This window comes from Oncorhynchus tshawytscha, linkage group LG05, assembly GCF_018296145.1.
Source record: "Oncorhynchus tshawytscha isolate Ot180627B linkage group LG05, Otsh_v2.0, whole genome shotgun sequence".
NCBI classification, from domain to species: Eukaryota; Metazoa; Chordata; class Actinopteri; order Salmoniformes; family Salmonidae; genus Oncorhynchus; species Oncorhynchus tshawytscha.
In genome coordinates this window covers 41,707,174-41,723,643 of record NC_056433.1, presented here as the reverse complement: position 1 = coordinate 41,723,643, position 16,470 = coordinate 41,707,174, and the positions used below count along the sequence as shown (strand labels likewise).

The window sequence follows — 16,470 nt, the reverse complement described above, 5'->3', positions numbered from 1 at the left end:
CTGTTTTAGACGTGGCAGACCTGAAAGAGTCTTGGAACAGGCGGATGGATGGAGGGGTAGATGGAAGGATCGGGGGGTGAAGGTGGGGTAATCAAGGGTGATAGGCCTACAGAAAAACCCCACTGTGTGCATCGAGAGGATGCATGGGGTTCGATATCCCACCCTCCCTTTCCCTGTGTCCTCTGGGGAAATGAGGGCCCTGTTCCCTCGCTCTCCTCTTTTACGTGCTAAAAAGAATCACCCTGTTTTGAACTTGACAACGTTTCAGTTGGAGTGAGTGTTTGTGTAAGATTAGCTCCCTGTGCTGTGAGGAGAGGGGGGGTAAGAAAATGCAACAATGCCACCACGATCTGAGATGAAAGAAAATGATTTGCACAATTTTATATGAAAGTGGTATTTGTCCTGTTGGGAGGCTCTATCAAAGCACAACAGCTACCGAGGTACATTATTTAAATGCTGGTTAATTCTTAACTGAAAGCTTTCCAGGTAAATGCTGATCATGGCCACTCGACTTCCTCTCCTTTCAAACAATTCTAATTTCTACAGACATCTCCGGTCTATAACCCCTACTGCTTACTGTTACTTTTCTCCAAATGCAGCGTGTATCACCTTAAGTGGCAAAGATTAAAGTTGTGTGGCTGTTACTGTAGTTGAGTGTTGTTCAAATTCAACCTTAAAAGACTGAAAATAAATGAAGGATTTGTTCTTCGTTTGGCCTCTCAGACACAGTCATTGACAGATGAATTGACCTCCTGCAGCGAAAAGAGAGATGATTTTGTCACATTGTGTCACATTTCCTGTAGTGCTGGGCGATACCGACACAAGGCCAATGTTCAACTTTTCACGCCTTGTCAAAAGAGATATTGCAGTTTGTGAAGGAAAACACTGCCACACTACAGGAGAAAGGAAAGGTGGAGAGGAGAAGAGGAAGTTGGGAAAAGTATGGATTGGTGAAGACATGAGAAAATTCAAAATAGAAGTGTCCAGGTGACCCGCTGATTTACAGCCCAAAATGAGTAATACATTCTACAACACACCCATGGGGGAAGACATTCCACAGTGTACCGCTTAGACATCATTTTATCACCTGAAATCTAATACTTTTCACGTCACGCCTCCCTTCCTCAAACCCTCACCGTTTGCACGTGATACAGTTGCAATGTAATAAAACAGCTGCGTCTTCTATCAAGCATTGAGAAGAGCCATTACGTGTAATGAAGTCGGGATTCTCAGTGGGACTTCGCCAGACTCGTGATTAGAAATGTTTGTCTCGGCATCTCGCCTTAGTTGTCTAGTTGTCTAGTTGCCTTAGTTGTCTAATTGCAAATCGTATAATGGGATTATGCAGCCGTTTCGGCCATTCCACGCTGCTTTATGGTACTTGGCGACGCAGTATAACGTAACGTGCCCGTCTATTACGGTGAAGAGATCAGCACGGCCTCTTGTGTGAGTACGGCTGCTTGTTCAATTTAGAGTAGAGGATGGACAATTAAACTACAGCTCCCAGGAGGCCGTTCATTTGGTTAGTGGCCCCCTCTTAAATGCCCCTGGATGTGTTGAGTTGGCTAGGGAGGGAGGGATCTCTGAAGGGTTGTGTGGGCTGATTGGGAGTGTTGAGAGGGGGGAACGGGGCGCGTGGGGGCGGACTCCCTCGGCGCTTGCCCCTGTCACCTCTCTAATGCGTTCTGAATAAGTCCCCTTCCAAATACATTTGTCTCGGAGATTACATCTGGCCGCGTTTAAGCTGCGTTTGTCATCTGTCCCCCTGGAAACCCATGCCGCCTCCTTTGTCTTTGTCTAGGCCGTATTGGTTTGTAGCATGTCAGCACAATGTGCCCATGCAATCGGGGCATCTCGGGCTAGGGAATTTACATATCTATTAACTTTTTGAGATTTGAGGGGTGTACTACAATTTGAAGCTAGATCTTTTCAGGATTTTCTAAAGCTAGCCAGCTTCAGTTAACTTCACATTCCAGCTCAGGCTTCATCCGTACTATGATGGTGGATATTGCTGGTCTGCCTGCCGCTAACTCTAGCAGGCTTGTAACTGCGCGTGCATGTCGCTTGTGGCTAGTCGAACACCAAACTCTTCATTGAGACAATGCTAAAACCTCAATCAATGGGCGAGTCAGTGCCACATTTTCATTTGTGCCGAAATCAAAACGAAAGAAAAGAAAATGGGAAATTCAGCAGGCTATGGTGTGAAATAGGCTTGTTGATGTGCCGTCTTTATTTTATTACATTTCGTTAATATGCCATCTTTGGTGTGCTTATCTATGCACAAACACCTTTTTTCCCCACTTCTATCAATAAAATAATTGTATTAAGTCATGCAAGTTTTACTGTGCATGAAGTTTCAAATGCAATCTGTTATTGCTAAATGTGTAATGTGATCAGTATTTTAGCATTTATTTATATATATATATATATATATAAACATTAATGAATAAAATATTTAATCAGTCCTCTTCCTCAAATTAAGGGGATGATGATGCAATCTTTGCAAGAGTGAGGGATTCTGATTTCATTCATTGGTCCTCAACTCGGCGGCTCAGACACTTCATTCAGGATAATTCGTGTTAACGTTGCATTAGCCTGCGTGGGAGCAGGTTAGTTCTGAAGGATTCATTTCCATAAAAATGTACCTGGCTCAAAGGTGAGCCACTTTTGAGTTAAGTTGCCCAAAGTTACCTAACTATCTCCTCAAACCCAGTACGTGGTATAGGGCTCTGGTGTTGCAAACACTATAGAAAGTTTGTTGGGTTGTTTATTCTCACCTCTGAACATTTACTGGCAACATCGATTGTAAATATGATGGTGATGATTGGCTCATTCACTGGACATACAGTCATGTTAAGTCATGTTTAGTAGAAGAATAGTGACCCTCAAGTTTAAAAGAAAGTTACATTCCATTGCATGACATTACGAACAAAAAGAACATTATCAAATCAAAATCAAATCAAATTTTATTTGTCACATACACATGGTTAGCAGATGTTAATGCAAGTGTAGCGAAATGCTTGTGCTTCTAGTTCCGACAATGCAGTAATAACGAGCAAGTAATCTAACTAACAATTCCAAAAAAAACTACTGTCATACACAGTGTAAGGGGATAAAGAATATGTACATAAGGATATATGAATGAGTGATGGTACAGAGCAGCATAGGCAAGATACAGTAGATGATATCGAGTACAGTATATACATATGAGATAAGTATGTAAACCAAGTGGCATAGTTAAAGTGGCTAGTGATACATGTATTACATAAGGATGCAGTCGATGATATAGAGTACAGTATCAACGTATGCATATGAGATGAACAATGTAGGGTAAGTAACATTATATAAGGTAGCATTGTTTAAAGTGGCTAGTGATATATTTACATCATTTCCCATCAATTCCCATGATTAAAGTGGCTGGAGTAGAGTCAGTGTCATTGACAGTGTGTTGGCAGTAGCCACTCAATGTTAGTGGTGGCTGTTTAACAGTCTGATGGCCTTGAGATAGAAGCTGTTTTTCAGTCTCTCGGTCCCAGCTTTGATGCACCTGTACTGACCTCGCCTTCTGGATGGCAGCGGGGTGAACAGGCAGTGGCTCGGGTGGTTGATGTCCTTGATGATCTTTATGGCCTTCCTGTAGCATTGGGTGGTGTAGGTGTCCTGGAGGGCAGGTAGTTTGCCCCCGGTGATGCGTTGTGCAGACCTCACTACCCTCTGGAGAGCCTTACGGTTGAGGGCGGTGCAGTTGCCATACCAGGCGGTGATACAGCCCGCCAGGATGCTCTCGATTGTGCATCTGTAGAAGTTTGTGAGTGCTTTTGGTGACAAGCCGAATTTCTTCAGCCTCTTGAGATTGAAGAGGCGCTGCTGCGCCTTCCTCACGATGCTGTCTGTGTGAGTGGACCAATTCAGTTTGTCTGTGATGTGTATGCCGAGGAACTTAAAACTTGCTACCCTCTCCACTACTGTTCCATCGATGTGGATGGGGGGGTGTTCCCTCTGCTGTTTCCTGAAGTCCACAATCATCTCCTTAGTTTTGTTGACGTTGAGTGTGAGGTTATTTTCCTGACACCACACTCCGAGGGCCCTCACCTCCTCCCTGTAGGCCGTCTCGTCGTTGTTGGTAATCAAGCCTACCACTGTTGTGTCGTCCGCAAACTTGATGATTGAGTTGAGGCGTGCATGGCCACGCAGTCGTGGGTGAACAGGGAGTACAGGAGAGGGCTCAGAACGCACCCTTGTGGGGCCCCAGTGTTGAGGATCAGCGGGGAGGAGATGTTGTTGCCTACCCTCACCACCTGGGGGCGGCCCGTCAGGAAGTCCAGTACCCAGTTGCACAGGGCGGGGTCGAGACCCAGGGTCTCGAGCTTGATGACGAGCTTGGAGGGTACTATGGTGTTGAATGCCGAGCTGTAGTCGATGAACAGCATTCTCACATAGGTATTCCTCTTGTCCAGATGGGTTAGGGCAGTGTGCAGTGTGGTTGAGATTGCATCGTCTGTGGACCTATTTGGGCAGTAAGCAAATTGGAGTGGGTCAAGGGTGTCAGGTAGGGTGGAGGTGATATGGTCCTTGACTAGTCTCTCAAAGCACTTCATGATGACGGATGTGAGTGCTACGGGGTGGTAGTCGTTTAGCTCAGTTACCTTAGCTTTCTTGGGAACAGGAACAATGGTGGCCCTCTTGAAGCATGTGGGAACAGCAGACTGGTATAGGGATTGATTGAATATGTCCGTAAACACACCGGCCAGCTGGTCTGCGCATGCTCTGAGGGCGCGGCTGGGGATGCCGTCTGGGCCTGCAGCCTTGCGAGGGTTAACACGTTTAAATGTCTTACTCACTTCGGCTGCAGTGAAGGAGAGACCGCATGTTTCCGTTGCAGGCCGTGTCAGTGGCACTGTATTGTCCTCAAAGCGGGCAAAAAAGTTATTTAGTCTGCCTGGGAGCAAGACATCCTGGTCCGTGACTGGGCTGGGTTTCTTCCTGTAGTCCGTGATTGACTGTAGACCCTGCCACATACCTCTTGTGTCTGAGCCGTTGAATTGAGATTCTACTTTGTCTCTGTACTGGCGCTTAGCTTGTTTGATAGCCTTGCGGAGGGAATAGCTGCACTGTTTGTATTCAGTCATGTTACCAGACACCTTGCCCTGATTAAAAGCAGTGGTTCGTGCCTTCAGTTTCACACGAATGCTGCCATCAATCCACGGTTTCTGGTTAGGGAATGTTTTAATCGTTGCTATGGGAACGACATCTTCAACGCACGTTCTAATGAACTCGCACACCGTATCAGCGTATTCGTCAATGTTGTTGTCTGACGCAATACGAAACATCTCCCAGTCCACGTGATGGAAGCAGTCTTGGAGTGTGGAGTCAGCTTGGTCGGACCAGCGTTGGACAGACCTCAGCGTGGGAGCTTCTTGTTTTAGTTTCTGTCTGTAGGCAGGGATCAACAAAATGGAGTCGTGGTCAGCTTTTCCGAAAGGGGGGCGGGGCAGGGCCTTATATGCGTCGCGGAAGTTAGAGTAACAATGATCCAGGGTCTTTCCACCCCTGGTTGCGCAATCGATATGCTGATAAAATTTAGGGAGTCTTGTTTTCAGATTAGCCTTGTTAAAATCCCCAGCTACAATGAATGCAGCCTCCGGATAAATCGTTTCCAGTTTGCACAGAGTTAAATAAAGTTCGTTCAGAGCCATCGATGTGTCTGCTTGGGGGGGGATATATACGGCTGTGATTATAATCGAAGAGAATTCTCTTGGTAGATAATGCGGTCTACATTTGATTGTGAGGAATTCTAAATCAGGTGAACAGAAGGATTTGAGTTCCTGTGCCCGTCTCCGGAGTCTGACCAGAAGACCGCTTCGTTTCCCTCTTTTTCTGAGTCGTTTTTTTTTTTGGTCGCTGCATGTGATCCACTCGGTTACACTGGTTGTGAGGCAGAACACCGGATCCGCATCGCGAAAAACATATTCTTGGTCGTACTGATGGTGAGTTGACGCTGATCTTATATTCAGTAGTTCTTCTCGGCTGTATGTAAAGAAACCTAAGATGACCTGGGGTACTAGTGTAAGAAATAACACGTAAAAAAACAAAAAACTGCATAGTTTCCTAGGAACGCGAAGCGAGGCGGCCATCTCTGTCGGCGCCGGAAGTAAGCGCATTGATCAATGTTACCAACTAAATTATAAACGTTTTAACCATGCACATAGAAATGAGCAGTCCTCAACTTGGATGTATAAGACTTCTAAAAGGTGACTACTGAAGAATTGGCCTCTGTGCTGTTGCATTGATTCATGTGGAAGTTGGAATACCAGGAAATTACATATATTCTGTTTGAAATTACAATAAAATCAAATTCAAGCTGTGGTAGCGAGATCAGTTGTAGAAGATAAGGGAGCACACTGTTCCTGCTGCTGAGAATATCCTTTAAAAAAAACATTAACTGGAAATGAAATTATGAGACCGGCATTATGAGACAGCAATTTTTTTAAACAACACACTGTAGTCTACCTACTGGAATGGATGGTACTGCACATCTCAACCAAATGCTAATAAAACTATTTCTACAAGAAAAAGTATAATGTTATAAATAACTTGTGCCTAGAATAGATATTACTCAAGTTTTCAGATAGTTTAAGTCATTTTAAAGATAAACACGAGTAATGTTTTCAAGTTCACATTTCACAATATAATGCTGGGTTACGCCAAGCTCCCTAAGGGGATTACCTTCTGCATACACAGATGAGCAAATATGACAGTCAGATGAGTAATTGTTTTGATGAATCACTTCCGGATGCTTCTTTGTTCTCGGAACAACGTGGCAGTTGATTCAGGAGAACCCAATACTCCTCCCCCTTCACACAATGACTCCCTGTTCTGAGATTGACAGTTTGAGGAATCTCAGGCGTTTATGGGGGACGCCTCCGAATCCCCTGTGTACACATTGGCTCGGGTCCTGATCAGTAGTCTCTGTCAGAGATGTGGTGTGAGCCTATAAAGAGTAACATGTTACCAACTGAGCAGTCTCAATTTGCTCTCTATCCCTTCCCTGCCCCAGTGGCGATTTTAGCATGCACTATAATGGTGACAAACAGTGCCCACAAACTGTTAGGGTCCACATAAAGCTGCCCCAACTGCAGTCTCAACACCTTACCACTGCTACACCTGGCTATCAGCGGAGCCATGTCTGGCAGCGAAACAGTTAATTCAGCCTCATTTACTGCCTTTATAAAAAACATAGCTGATATGTCTAACTTGTTTAAACAACTGTGGTTTCTACTGAGATGTACGAACTAAGGCATAAGGGAAAGATGAGCAGGTAAGGGGCAATACGTAATTTCGATTAAGACATTAATGAGTGAGCTAGGACAGGCGTTGTCAATATAATGATTTGTTCTGCACTTTTGAAATTCAGAACATGAGCCGTTCTTACAGAATTCTCAATGTACACCAAGTCAGAACCGTAGGATAAATAATGAGGCCATATAAGCAAACAATGAAACCTCTTACAATATTTGATGATTACATTTCTCTAAAACAGGCTATAGGCCACATGTGTGCACCACCAAGTCAGAACAGTAGGCGAAAGAGGGGGAAAGGGACCAAATTATTTGTGTGAGGCACATGGGTTGCTATCAGCTTACTTCACAACATACACTTAGTATTACTTTCTTAGCTGCAGTATACATATCTCTCTGGCATATTGCAGCAGCATACAGTACATTTTTGGAATCACCTTGTTCGTGCTGTTCTCACTTCCTTCCAAACCACTCATTGTTGTATTTGTGATTTCCAACTTGTTGTGTAATTTTTATGGCTGATGAGCAGTTGTTTCAGAGTCCCGCAATAAAGAGCTAAGATGCTAAAGTTCTCTGGATGTCACTAAGTAGACTGATAACATGATCTATTCAATTATGGCATAATTCTACTGTTTGTATTCATTAGCATCACTGTCAATTACATTCTTTAATTTTGAAGGCTAACCGCAAAGTCCAATATTGTGGCTAGTTTCATATATTCATATTAGTTTCACACATTCACAAAGGCCACCATTAATCAAATAAGAATTGCCTTATAAATTAGGGTTATTTTAGATGATGGCACCAAGCTATATAGTTAGCTAGCCAACTATAGCTACTGGAACAGATTGTCTTTTTGCTATGTTTTTGGGGAAGACCATTGTTTGCATGCATGAGCTGGCTAGCTTTATTTATGACCAGCACTGTAGGTGCGTGAAACAACTTTACCAGCATCATAGCATACGTATCGATGAATCGTTCTGACATATGAAATAAAATAAAATGATTATGTGACGTGCAGTCATATTCAGATCCTGATTGGTCAACAAGCTTATTTGACACGCAAAGACCCAAATGGCGTTCCATATAAATCCTAGTCTAGAATGAAATGACTGAACAACGAAACAGCACAGCAAGTAAGTGAAAGGAATAGGTTTTGATTATTTTTTAATGGTAATGGGGACACACGTAAATGCCAAACGAAGTAACTTTTTGGTCAGTGTGTGTGTGTGTGTGTGTGTGTGTGTGTGTGTGTGTGTGTGTGTGTGTGTGTGTGTGTGTGTGTGTGTGTGTGTGTGTGTGTGTGTGTAACCTTTATTTAACTAGGCAAGTCAGTTATGAACAAAATCTTATTTACAATGACTGCTTACCCCGGCCAATCCCAGACAACGCTGGGCCAATTGTGCGCCGCCCTATGGGACTCCCAGTCACGACTGTAGTGATGCCTCTTGCACTGAGATGCAGTGCCTTAGACCGCTGCGTCCATGTGTGTGTGTTAACTATTTAACTGTACTAGAATGATTAATACGCCGCTAAAATGTTTAATATTGGTTATCGGTATCATTTTATTTGGCAAGGGAAATATTGGATATCGGTATCGGCCAAAAATGTCATATCGGTGCATCACTAGTACTCAGTAATGTGATGTATTGGATTTGCCCCAAACATAACACTTTCTGTTTTGTTCAAAAAGTGTATTGCCTTGCCACAATTCTTTGCAGTATTACTTCAGTGCCTTTTTGCGAACAGGATGGATGTTTTGAAATATTTTTATTCTGTATAGGCTCCATTATTTTCACTCTCAATTAGGTTCGTGTTGTGGATTAACTACAATGTTGTTGATCCATCCTCAGGTTTCTGTTATTACTGTATATCCATTCAACTCTAACTGTTTTAAAGTTGGCCTCATTGTGAAATCCCTGAGCGGTTTCCTTCCTCTCCGGCAACTGAGTTAGGAAGGACCTCGGTATCTTTGTAGTGACTCGGTGTATTGATACACCATCCAAAGTGTAATTAATAAATTCACCATGCTCAAAGGGATATTCAATGTCTAATAAACAAATGTTTTTCCCATCTACCAATAAGTGCACTTTGCGAAGCGTTGGAAAAGGTCCCTGGTCTTTGTGGTTGAATCTGTGTTTGAAATTCAACGCTCAACTGAGGAACCTTACAGATAATTGTATGTGTGGGGAACAACACAAAATTATATTAAACACTGTTATTGCACACAGAGTGAGCCCATGCAACTTATCCATGCAACTTATTTTTACTCCTGATCTTATTTAGGCTTGCCATAACAAAGGGATTGAATACTTATTGACTCAAGACATTTCAGCTTTTCAATTTTTATTAATTTGTAAAAAATTTGACTTTGACATTATGGTGTATTGTGTGTAGGCTAGTGAATCTAAATGTTATCCATTTTAAATTCAGGTTTTAGCACAACAAAATGTGGAAAAAGTCAAGGGGTATACAAATGCGTGTCCGCACACTCGCATGTGTACACTCCATCTCACACACACACATAGTCAGTCTCGCACGCTCATATCCTCCAAGTGAATTAGAAAGGTGCTTTGGCTGTTACACAGGGCTTAAGCCTGTGAAAGCGTTTTTCTAAACATAATGTTTGTAGATTAGCTGAGGTTAATGATCCGATTGCTTGGTTGGCGGCTGCCTGGGAGGCTAGGCGGCTCTTTAATGTGAGGTGGGGGAAAACAAGTTGTGCTTCGCTGTCCCGTCTCCCTTATTGCCACCAGACACATACAGTACTGCAGGCAATATATAGCATAGAAATAGAATAACAAAACCTTGACTTGAATGGAAATATCCGTTCTAGAAATTGTATTTCTATGGTGGCAACACTATTTACACTATGCAGGCACCATACGGCATAGACGTTGTATTACACAATGTCAACTTGAATGGGAATGACTGTTCCAGTAATTCTATTTCTTTATTTATACTATCTAGGAATCGGTTTCCTAACCCTTTTAAAAGTTGCTAAGAAAATGAACAGTCTAAAATTGTCGACAGACCTCAATGGGCAAACTATTTTCGTTGCGTAAAGGAGAAATTACAAGACTGCACGGAATATCACGCCACATTATTTCTGTGAAAATAAAACATTTTAAGGTAAATGCCAAAACTAGAAACTTTTGTTGTTTTTCTTTTTTAGCCACAGAGCCTCTAAGTCTACTTGTGGAGTTGCTGTTTATTGTTCTCCCTCTCTCTCCTCATTGTTTAGTTGGAGTTTCTTTATGTTCTTCTATAAAGTCTTTTGAAGAAATAGGGCCCATCTATGGGGTTTGGGTGGCTCGTGATCCTCAGTGGTTAGTTCATCGAGGTCGGACGCCCTACCGCTGCCCCCCTCTCTCAAGATAAGTGGAGGAATGGGGGAAAAAAATGTGAGACCCCTCCTCGCCCCTCTTCTGCCTCCCTGGTTCCCCCTCCCTGTGCCTGTTGAGGCATGCCTCCCCTCGCAACTGACGTGAACACAGACCGAGGGCAAGAGGAGAGGTGGGCGAACAAAGAGGCACTGTCACTGTCTCACTGGGGTTTTTGGGGAGGGTTGGCTGGACTGATGGGTGGGAGAGGGAGGGTAGTGGGGGGGTAGAATAGATATTAAAATATGGAGAAGGGGACTATTGAGAGAGATAAAGACTACAAGCAGTGAGCGTTTCTCTCACACACACACAACAGTAGGGCTCTCTTGCCCGTGTCTCCCGAAGTGAGGCGCGAGGAGTGGAAGGTCCGCTCTGTTTACTCTTCGTTGTGCAGTATTTGCTTAACCCTCTTCCCTTTATCTGTGCAGCTGTACGTTTGAAAAAAGGCTGGGGAGGGGATCTAGCTGGCTGAATGGGAGCACAGCTGTTAGTGATTTCTTGAGTACAATTATAACAGCTGTGGATTCCTCTCTAGCTTGAGCCCCCCTCTCTTCACACAAGTTATCCTGAGGTATGCGTTGCCATTTGGCCCAAGCTCAGTTAAGTATTCTGGCTTTGCTGCTTTGTTCACTTTTGAAAACTATGCCTTTTGGGCTTTTAGACACCACCTTGCCTCTGGAGTAGAAATAGGTGCCATTGAAAATATGCTCTCATCCACCGTGGTATTCTTTTACAGGACTTCCTATTACTGTATATCTACATTTTGAAAGATAACCAAATCGCTGATGTTATGAGTGGAGCCAGCAACCTGGCTCTCCCCCCCTCTCTCTCTCTCTCTCTCTCTCGCTCTCTCTCTCGACTAATTTAGTTTTTAATGGAATGTTCCCTGCCCTCCGCTTTTCATTGTGACGACGACTCCATATACTGGAATAGTTTCTTTATCGTTTTGCCTCTGTCCTTTTACATTTCAGAGGTTATCAGAGAGCTGCGATAAGAGAGGAAAACGGAGAGGAAGAGAAGCAGCCCGACGCGGTGTGAAGGAATGGAATAAACCCCAGAGCAGAACCAGAGGAAGGAGGGATGACTGCCGTGAGATGAAAGAGGGATAGAGGTAAGAGCCCTGAGGTCAAACGGCACCTCGTGTTAGAGGGCTGGGGGAGGGTGAGGTGTCCTCATTTAACTCCCACCTGGATGCCTGAGTCACCTGCACACTGTGTGTGTGTGTGTCCTCCTGAGCCCTCTTGTAGTGGAGTGGGTCGAGAGCTTCAAGTTCCTTGGTGTCCACATCACTAAGGAATTAACATGGTCCACACACACCATCACTGTCGTGACGAAGGCACGATAATGCCTATTCCCCCTCAGGAGGCTGATAAGTTTTGGAATGGGCCCTCAGATCCTCAAAGTTCTACAGCTGTAGCATTGAGAGCATCTTGACCGGCTGCATCACCACTTGGTATGACAACTTCTTCCACATCCAACTGCAAGTCATAGGAAGGCCCTAAGAATTGTCAGACTCCAGCCAACCAAGTCAGACTGTTTTCTCTGCTATTGCTCGGAAAGCGGTACCGATGCACTAAGTCCGGAACCAACAGGATAGAGCCCTTCACGGGCACACATTTTAAGCTTGAGCCCTACCCATGCCCGCAACAATCAGGCCCAACATCAGAAATAACTCCTCAACTCCTCCTTTATCTCCCTCTCTCATCTCACTTTCTTTCCCTCTCTCATCTCTCTATCCCTGATTCAGAGTTAAAAGTCCAGAGTTAATCTGGCCTTCACGTGTTAATTAAGAGGTGTTTCACGTGAAGTGCTTTTTTCTTGACTCCAGCCATCAATTGGGCTCAACGTATCATCCTTTTTTGTGCCTTTTTAAGTCCAGTTTTACCCATTTAAAAAATATGCATTTGAATCCTAAGATCTGTTATCACATACAGTACCAGTCAAAATTTTGGATGCCTACTCATTCAAGGGTTTTCTTTATTTTTTCTATTTTATACATTGTAGAATAATAGTGAAGACATCAATCGTGTATATTTTAATTTAATACTTTTCTGGTTACTACATGATTCCATATGTGTTATTTCATAGTTTCGATGTCTTCACTTTTATTCTACAATTGTAGAAAATAGTACAAATAAAGATAAACCCTTGAATGAGTAGGTGTGTCCAAACTTTTGACTGGTACTGTATATCATGTATTGCCATCTTATCTATCTTCTCTCATGCTATGGTAGTTTTATACTGAATAATAAGGGGTCTTGATCCAGTATTTGGTCACAGATTGAACCAAGTTTACTTGGATGTTGAACCTTACCTTTACACAACAAAATGTGGACAAATTCAAGGGGTGTGAATATTTTCTGAAGGCACCGTATGTGGAAGGGTCATTGTCAGGGCAAAAAGACGAAACACAGAGAACAAACAGATACTGCAATGTGTTGCTGTGTTTTAGTATTCCCAAGGCAATGTCTGAGCCACTTAGTCTAAGAGCATTCTGTCTTTCCCTCTCCTGGGCTAAAAGCTACAGTAAATCAAATGCTAGTCTGTAGCGTGGTCAGACTGACTGGGGCTCTAAGATTATAGGTTACGCCAAGATATAAAGAGAATGCCGGAAAGCTGTAATTTCTTCCCTCTCTTCTTCTCTCTCTCTCTCTCTCAAAAGGTGGTAGGAAGTTGAAAAGGTTGACGCTCTAGCTTCCAGCTAGCTGTTGTGGTAGCTTAGTTGCTGTAGCCTTCTGGGAAATATTTTTTCCTAGTCCCTCCCTACCCACACTCACATTAGTGTTCCCCTTGTCTTATTCACTCACACACATATCCCTCTCTTTCATCCTACCAGTCCAACAAAGGCCTCTTGTTTTAAAGGCAGGTGGCGATTAAAACGTTTAAGGGGAGTTTAGAGAGTAGCTCCTTGTTTTTTTTGTTGTTTTTTTACATCGGGAAACCTGTGAGTGTTTCCAAGCAAACAAACCCACTTTGCTTTTCCTCCTATTCATTAGGGCAAAACATTTTTCAACTGATAACAAAACCAAGTTTATTCAACAAGCTCAAGTGTTGCCTTCTGTCTCAAAGCCTGGTTTCAAAGCCAGGATGTAACCTGACTGTTCTTACAATATGACTCGCTGTGATGCCCCCTCAAGCTGACAGCACAGTGCATTTCAGCTCTTTCTGTATCATTTTAGGACTGCAGAACTACCAATAACTGTCCTGTGTTAGCACGAGGACAGCACTTTACATTCCAGCTCGGTAATAACTTGGTAATATCTATGGATTTATTTATTCTTTATTGATGTACAGTAAAGTATAAAGTAAAACACCCTGGTGTTGTTTTACTTTAGCTAACTAAATAGCAATGTTAGCCAACCTAAAATTGTGTTTTTACACAATACCTTCTCATTACCTCTAGTTCGCTAGCTAATATCACAACAACATTAGCAAAGGGTTGATGAAATGTTCATGGAAATTAGTGTTCTATTTAATAAAAAATAAAAAAACATTATAGCTATCTGGCTAAGTACTTGTTCACAGAAAGCATTCAAACAGCAGACTGAGGAGACTGGTAGAGAGTGCATGTTCTGTTCGTCTTACATTCCTGTAGACCAAATCAATCCATCACAGCGCAATTGTCAACCACAAAAGCCAATGCAGACATGAAAAATAACAAAGAGCAACTGAAAGGGAATTTTGGTGAACTTTAAGAGGGGTGAATACAACAAATATAATAATATTGTGCTATTGTATTTCACCAAAATCCCTTTTCGATGCTCTTTGTTATTTTTCATGTCTGTTGCTCTGTGATTATGTCAAATGCGTGCATGCACTCTCCACTCTTTCTCCACTGCAGAAAAGATTATCAATTATATTGACAAGATAGTCGAGTGACCACTCGAACAATAGGGATGGGACTCCCAATCACGGCCAGTTGTGATACAACCTGGAATCGAACCAGGGTCTGTAGTGGCGCGCCTAGCATTGAGATGCAGTGCCTTAGACTGCTGCGCCACTCGGGAGCCTTCTTCATTGGCTGATTGCTGACCATCGTTATGTTTGGAGGAAAAAGTGGGAGGCTTCCAAGCCGAAGAACAACATCCCAACCGTGATGCACAGGGGTGGCAACATCATGTTGTGGGGGTGCTTTGCTGCAGGAGCAACTGGCACACTTCACAAAATAGATGGCATCGTGAGGAAGGACAATCATGTGGATATATTGAAGCAACATCTCAAGACATCAGTCAGGAAGTTAAAGCTTGGTTACATCTTCCAGATGGACAATGACTCCAGGAAAAATGGCTTAAGGACAACAAAGTCAAGGTTTTGGAGTGGCCATCGCAAAGCCCAGACCTCAAACCCATAGAAAATTTGTGGGCAGATCTGAAAAAGCGGGTGCGAGCAAGGAAGCCTACAATCCTGACTCTGTTACACCATCTGTGTCAGCAGGAATGGGCCAAAATCACCACATTTATTGTGGGAAGCTTGTGGAAGGCTTCCCAAAGAATTTATCCAAAATTAAACTATTTAAAGGCAATGCTACCAAATACTAATTGAGTGTATGTAAACTTCTGACCCCCTTGGAATGTGATGAAAGAAATAAAAGCTGAAATAAATTATTCTCTCTACTATTATTCTGACATTTCACATTCTTAAAATAAAGTTGTGATCCTAACTGACCAAATAACAGGGAATTTTTACTCAGATTAAATGTCAGGAATTGTGAAAAACTGAGTTTAAATGTTGTTGGCTCAGGTGTATGTAAACTTCCGACTTCAACTGTGTGTGTGTCTCACTCACTCACACACATACACACACTCACACTCACTCACACACAGAGTCTGAGCTGATGTTGCTTATTTCCTTGTTTTTTCCATTTTTGTTCCATATTCAATTTTTTATGGAATATCTACATAGGAGTACAGAGGCCCATTATCAGCATCCATCACTCCTGTGTTCCAATGGCACGTTGTGTTAGCTAATCCAAGTTTATTATTTTAAAAGGCTAATGGATCATTAGAAAACCCTTTTGCAGTTATGTTAGCACAGCTGAAAACTGTTGTGCTGAGTAAAGAATAAACTATCAAAATAGAGAGTCGCACACTCCATATATAAACTCCCAGTAGTTGATTTGGTATTAACCAATGTTTCGGCAGCACTGTGCTGCCTTCTTCAGGGTAATGTCATGAATACTTGAACCAGATTATGTAGACAAACAGTGCAACCAATGACAATGGTGAGGGGTGTGTCATAATGATTAAGTTAACTACAATGAATTAGTAAAACTGTTAAAGAATAGTGTATGGCATATTAAATATATTAGGCTTTTTTATCATATAGAAACATAATTGAATATTGTGCATAATATTAGCATCAACATATATTATTGTTTAATTCAATTTCACATATTTAATTGTTTCGTATTTCATTTCGTATTTGTTACATGTAATCCTTTGCTTCATACCTAATGCATAATAAGCAACATCAACAGGGGGAACATATTAGGTTTACGCTAATAAGCTGTAGAAAGAATATATATATTTATAAGACTTGTTCATAAAAGAAAGATTTGTTCATAAAGGTCTGAGATCAAAGTCAATATTCAGACCACTAGGGTTCAATGTTTTTAGATAGGATATCCAGTAAGCCTCCCTTTTGTAGATTTAGGATCTCAATGTTACCTCCTCTCCTTGGTAGATCAACATGCTCAATGCCTGTGTATTTGAGGGAGGAGATTGGATGGTTAGCTTCAACAAAGTGGGCTGCTACTGGATAGTCAATGTTCTTACACCTGATTGAGCTGA

The 16,470-nt window shown here is 42.5% G+C and overlaps 1 long non-coding RNA gene across 1 annotated transcript in view; it reads left to right on the top strand.

The window, feature by feature from the left end:
• Positions 1–16,470, top strand: part of LOC112251774 — a 36,300-nt gene that overhangs the window by 4,862 nt on the left and 14,968 nt on the right. The window contains exon 2 of the long non-coding RNA XR_002953710.2: positions 11,653–11,792. This is a non-coding gene — a long non-coding RNA (uncharacterized LOC112251774). The remainder of the gene's footprint in view (positions 1–11,652; positions 11,793–16,470) is intronic.